This window comes from Castor canadensis, chromosome 14, assembly GCF_047511655.1.
Source record: "Castor canadensis chromosome 14, mCasCan1.hap1v2, whole genome shotgun sequence".
NCBI classification, from domain to species: Eukaryota; Metazoa; Chordata; class Mammalia; order Rodentia; family Castoridae; genus Castor; species Castor canadensis.
Window position 1 is genome coordinate 29,986,334 of NC_133399.1, and position 6,907 is coordinate 29,993,240.

The window sequence follows — 6,907 nt, forward strand, 5'->3', positions numbered from 1 at the left end:
CATTTCACCAAAGTGAAACAATTTCACATGGTTGGATTCTGTGTAGGTGAGGAATCCATCAAGGGCATTGTAAATTGTTCACTGCAAGAAGTGCCACTGGACTTGTCATTAAATATTTTTTAACACCCTTCTGCAGAAGTTAATCTAATGATATGCAATCTTTTCTCTGTAGAGTATTCCTGTTCATGTACGTAACCACTGTACTTGGGAATCTATTCATCATACTCAACCCTACCATGTATTTTTTGCCCTGTAATCTGTCCTTTTTTGACATCTGTTTTACTTATACTACAGTCCCAAAAATGCGGATGAACTTCCAAGCACAGAGCAAAAGCATGTCCTGAAGAGATTGCCTCACTATATATATTTCATTACTTTTGTTGCAATGGGCAAAATTTCTTAACTATAATGGCACATGAACCATTTGTAGCCATCTGCTCTGTGAAATACACAGTCATCATGAACCACTGGCTCTGTATTCTTTTGGTTTTGGCCTGTTGCATAGTCATGTTCTGTATCCCCCTGCTTCATATTTTACTGATGTTGTGACTAAGTTTCTCTATAGGCAATTAAGTCCCAAATTTCTCCTTTGAAGAGCTGAGGTTCTCAAGGTAGCCATCTATGAATAAAATATTTTTCTGTTTATGCCAATTGGCAGTTGGTTTTATTTCTGCTAGTGGGATCCTTTCTCTTAATCTTACAAAATCTCCTCCATGTCTATTATGTACTTCCTTGAAAGTAAGTACAAAGCATTTTAAACCTGAAGTATGCACTTCTATGTGTAATCTGTGTTCAATGGAACAGGGTATAGAATGCTCTGATGCTGCAGCCTCTTAGAGCTGCTTATCTCATTCTTCCAGGAAACCTCTATCACTTCTGTGATGGATACAGGGATCACAAACATCTTACAATCCATCTACAGCATGAAGAGCAAGAATGTGGAAAAGTCCATGAGGGAAACTTCTCATTCAAGCAGCCTGTTGCCCATGAGGAATCAATGACTTCAGAAATGACTGGACATGTATCTCCTAAGCAAAGTATGTGTTTCAATATCTGGCTTTCCTTGTCCCTAAAAACATGTAATTTCTCTCATCATTGGGATTTTCTTTTTTTTTTCTATTTTAGTATTTGTTTCTTGTTAATTATTCCTTTTTTTCCCTTTAAAATTTTTTTACCTACACAACGTTCACAAAATTTCTATTCTATCATGTTTCATGCTGACACATCCAACATAATGTAAAACTTGCATGAATTGTTGGCATGGTTTAATTGATTCCAACCCACAATATTCATTGTATTAAGACAGGGATATGAAGACAGACACTATGTAATACATTTCTGATAAGGGTCAAGATTTTCAAATATGCAGACAACTTTTAAAGGTTGGAAAAATGTACATTTACAAAACTTTAAAGTGATCATTAGCATGGAGAAGACATTTCTACACAGAACATACATAAATTGCCACAAGATCCTAAAAACTTTCTAAATCAGATATGCAAATCAGAAGCACAATATGATGCACTTAACAACCTAAATCATGCTACACATATAACAAAAATTGAAAAAAATGCATGTGTTAATTGGAAATATACTAGAGACATACATTATATTTAACATCTACCATATAACAATAGAATAATTTTTTAAAATTTAAACAATTAATATAAGTTAAAGTCTAATATAAAAAAGTGGTGTACAGAAATAGTTTGGCAATTTCTTACCTAGTTACATATAATTATTACACTGATATTAAAGAATTATTATATATAATAATATACAATTATTTTATGATACAATAATTAAATCACTTGATATTTAAACCAGTATTGAAAAATGATATATTCATAGTGCTTAATGATGAATATGTGTTATTATAGATTTTTGGGCAATGTCATCAGTATACCATCATTACAGAATAAATCCCCAAAGAAAGAGTGCTACAATTTGATACACAATATCATATGATGGAACAACTATCATATATGAATCCTGTCATTGCTTGAAAAAATATGCAGAATATGACTACTCAAATAAATCAACTAATTTCTCCATTGCATTCCATTTCAAGATAGCAAAAATACATATTATCAAAGTATTCATAACTTACAAAAGAATAAACAACTTGTGATGTATACTTATAGTGAAACATTATTTATCCTTACAAAAGGAAGGTAGGGTAGAAGGATCACAGTTTGAGATCAGCTGGGCTAAAAATTTATTGAAATTCCTTCTTAAAAAAGAACCTGAGCACTGGGCTCATGTCTGAAATCCCAGCTATGTGTGATGCATGTGTGGAAGGATTATGATTCAAGGTAACTTGGAGAAAAAGTGACAGACTCTAACTGAAAAATAAACTAATGCAAAAAGTGGTAAATATGTGGTGACGCTTGTTTCAGAAGCACAAGCCCTGGTTTCAAATCATGGTACTGCCCAATACAAACCAAAACCAAAATCAAAAATCTATCCACAATGAATGGAAGGTAAGGAATAAAAGAGGGAAAGGGAAAAGGAAGATTGGAAGATTAAAACAAACATTAAAAAGAATGAAACAACATTTCAAGTTTTGGTTAACATTATGACACTATCAATCATATGAGCAAGCAAGCATTCAAAGTTAGATTGTATCTTCCTTGTTGAAAATCCAATAAGCCTTCTTACAAAAGTAGGATATCAAAAGTAGGAATGGGTTCAGTTGCAGATTACAGTTTATTGTTCTTCCCAATCTTAGTCTCTTCCTTTCCTACATACTACACGAGAAAATACCTCAAAAAATTTCAAGTTTTAATATGATCACACACACGCATATATATATATATATATATATATATATATATATATATATAAAGCCATAATCACAGAATTTGTATAGCTAACATTTTTAATGATTTTATTACAATCCTTCCTCAAAATAAATATGAAATTTCCATCTTAAGGGGAAAATCTTAAAATAAAATAGGGTAATTTTGGAGGTGTTCATATAAATATTTGAAAAATACATTGAATGTTAAATTAATATGTGACAGGAAAGCATGCAGAAAGATCCACCAAACCTTGATTGTTTTCAACCATCTATGGGAAAAGATAACTCCAAATGAATTACTAAGGAAATAAGTAAAGGAAAACAAATACAAACAAATATAATGAAATACACAACTGCTTTGGCAACAAAAGAGAGAAGTGTGCCTACTAGGGAAAAAAAAGAGACAGGATAAGTAAATTTAGAGAATGTGCTTAATGTACCAAAATGTCCACTTAATTCTTAGGTCAGAAATCCCTAAAGTACAGGACACATCTCTCTTAAGGAGTTTTCTCAGTGCCCCTTTCATATCCTTGTTCCTGAGGCTGTAGATGAAGGGGTTCAGCATGGGGGTGACCACAGTGTACATCACAGAGATGACCATGCTTCTGTTGGAAGAATGGGTCACAGCAGAACTGAGATATATGCTAAATGCTGTTCCATAGAACAAGAAGACCACACAGAGGTGAGACCCACAAGTGGCAAATGCCTTACATCTGCCCACAGAGGATGACATCCTTAACAAGGATGAGACAATCTTACAATAGGAGAAAAGGATCCCAGTCACAGGAAACACACCCAACAATGCAGCTGACACATACAGGCAGATGATATTGATGAAGGTATCTGATCTGGCTACCTTCAGGACCTGAGATAATTCATAGAAGAAATGTGGAATTTCAGTGTCTACACTGAAATTGAGTCAATTAATCAGTAGAATATGAAGCAGGGAGTTCCAGAAAATAATGAACCATGATATCAGAACCAGAAGGCCACAGAAGTGAGGGTTCATGATGACCATGTAATTTAGAAGGTGGCAGATAGCCACAAAGTGATCAAAGGCCATCATGGAAAGTAGGAAATTGTCCATACCAGAAAAAATGATTAAGAAATACACCTGACTGAGACACCCACTGTAAGAGATGCCTTTGTTCTGTTCTTGAATGTTCACCAGCATCGTTGGGACTGTGGTGGTGGTGAAACAAATGTCAATAAAGGACAGATTGGAGAAGAAAAAGTATACTGGAGTGTGGAGGTGGGAATCAGAGCTGGTGGCAAAGATGATTAGTAGGTTCCCAATAATTGTGACCAGGTGCATGGATAGGAACAATCCAAAAAGAAACAGCTGTAGTTTAGGATCATCTGTGTGGCGTGTGAGGAGGAATAGTGGTACTGTTGTGTGGTTTTCACCTTCCATGGCAAGGGAACTTTTCCTTCAAACACAAGATAAAAATTCAAAATCATTCACCTGAATCTCAGGTAGTTATAACTTCACACTATCACCCTTGCATGGATGTTAGTTTTCTTCCAAGGTCTTTCCCATAATATTGAAGAAGCAGTTTGCTTCACTTTTAAATATTTATAACTTTTTCAAACATTTTGTAATTTAGGAGAAGTCACTTTTGTTTTCTACACCAAAGCTTATTTGTAAACTTAAACTGATTTCTTCAGGCCCTTTCAGAATCTTTAAAGATAATTTATGTTTTTCCTTGATGATCCTATATTTATCTTGTCTAATAACTCTACAAGAATGTTATAACATACATTTGAAACACAAACAAACTTAATTCCTAGAGCTGACAATTCCTAGTGTTGTATTTTGGTTTCCCTATAAATGTAACTTTTACTAGTATATTTTAGAGATAAATTGCCCTTTAGTATAGTAGTAGTATCAATAATTGCTACCTATCATTTTTATTATAATTATTATTATTGCTTATCATCTTTACAGTTGGGTATATAATATTCCAAAATTATAGAATATATCCTGATTAAGAAATTGGCTCAGACTTCCATGAGAAAAATATTTGTCCAATGCCCTATGATTTACTAGCCCTGTTAAAGTTATTAAAACTCTCTTTGATAAACATGTTTTACAATTTTAGTAGGAATGATAAATTTTCATGAGTCAAGACAATTCAATAGAGAAATTAAAGTGCACGACATAATTATTCTAGTATGGGTCCTGAGACACATAATGGATGTATATAAATGTGAACTTCTGTTCTGGGTTAGAACTACATTTGAGTTACATAGTTAAATTTAGCAACATCCATTAAAGTGTGACATCAATCAAAAATGGTATTCTCATCATTGTAAACAGAATGGATCTCTTAACTCTATTTATTGACATCCAGGATTTCCCATCAATGATGTGCCTCCATTTCCCCTTCATTCTGAGAATTTCTTCAAGTTGAATTCTTCCAATATAAGCAAAAATATTGTGAGCTACACAGATAGAGTGATGGAACAATAAGGTACCATCACTGACATCAAATAAAAGACTGTATGGGAGGGTGTGCTCAAGTTTTAAGGCTCTTTAATGGACATGTAATCGATTAATGCCATTTTAGTTAAAGAAAATATGTTTAACAGAATTAACAATCCAAATATTCTATAAAACAAATCATCTTAAAGTATAGAATGGCAAACAGAAGTGTGGATAGTAAAAATTGTGTATGCATAAAAATGCACATGATATAGTGATAAGGAAGAAAGAAATCATGTGATTTGTAGGAACATGGATGAAATAAGAGATAACCAGTTTACTTGAAATATGTAGTCAGAAAGACAAATATTACTTTTTTCCTTTCATAAGTGCCATCTATTTTGAAAGACATGAAAATCATATGCGGACTCTTTGGGAAGAAGAAAGTGACTAGGGAAGAGTCTAGGAGAGATCCGAGCTAGTTATATCAGGTTTGAATATGTATGAATGTATTATATGCCCATATAAACATGTCAAAAGGAAAGTTAACATTTTTTACAATTAACAGACTAATATCATGGTTAAAAAAGACAAACATGGTGTGTAATAAAAATATTTATAGATTGTACTGAAAACAATTTTAGCATTATTAATGTCTATCGAATGGAAATTAAAAACAAGAAAACATCATTAAGTAATCTTTTTGGTGGGAAAGTTGGTAGAGGATGCTTCCCTAAAATAGAATTTCTAGAGCTGAGAAAAGAACGATGGGTGACTGTGAGTCAGTATAGAATGAAGAAACATTTAGAGTGAGAGAATAGAATATGCAGTTGCTCTAAAGATGGTAAAATTTGATAGGACAGCATGATACAGAGCAGGATGAGAGGGTTAAACAGACACAATCTGTGATTCATAGTAGGATTTCCAGTAATCAACAGTAGTCCCTTCACATTGTTGAATTCAAGTTCATTTCTGTGTTTTGATGCTTTGAGTTTGTCATATTTGCATTTCCAGAGACTTATATTGGTCCTGGTCACATTGTGAGTACTGAAAATACAAATATTAGGTGCATAATAAGGGCTGTCACCTGTATGAGCAAGCATGATGGTCATCCATAGTATGTCCCTAAAAACAGACACAAAAGTGAGCAGTCAAATTATATATATGTATATGTAGTAATACAGATATGTAAGTTATCCTTCTTCAAGGAATGGAAGTCCACTAAAATTTTTTTTTAAAAGTTGTGCAAACCTACAATGAACAGTGTTCATTAAAGCCACATTCCCATCCATCACTGCATACCATCTGTCATATGTTGTTTCAATGATTTCTTTGTTCAATTTTTATGGCAAAAACTTGTGCCTTCAACCCAGAAAAAAACAGTCAAGGGTGTTCAATCTGTTACAAAGATGCTGTCAATATTACCAGATAGTCTAGCCAACAGAAACTTATTTTCATAACATTCAGCTGCTGCACATTGTATGAACATCTTTGAATTTTAAACATAGCAAGAAGGAATGCCTATTAAAAATGAGGTAATGCATAAAATAATATAAAATATATCTCTTTGATTTCCAAACTTTTTTACTTTGAATTATTTTGCTGCAAATGAAGTGGTTTTTTTCTTCTTGTGGTAGTGGTCAACCCAGGGTCTTGCACATGGTAGGCAAGCACTCTAC

At 33.3% G+C, this 6,907-nt stretch overlaps 1 pseudogene; it reads right to left on the reverse strand.

Annotated features, from left to right (window-relative positions):
• Positions 1-3,221: 3,221 nt before the first annotated feature.
• Positions 3,222-4,217, reverse strand: LOC141416211 (olfactory receptor 7D4-like; annotated as a pseudogene).
• Positions 4,218-6,907: the final 2,690 nt, after the last annotated feature.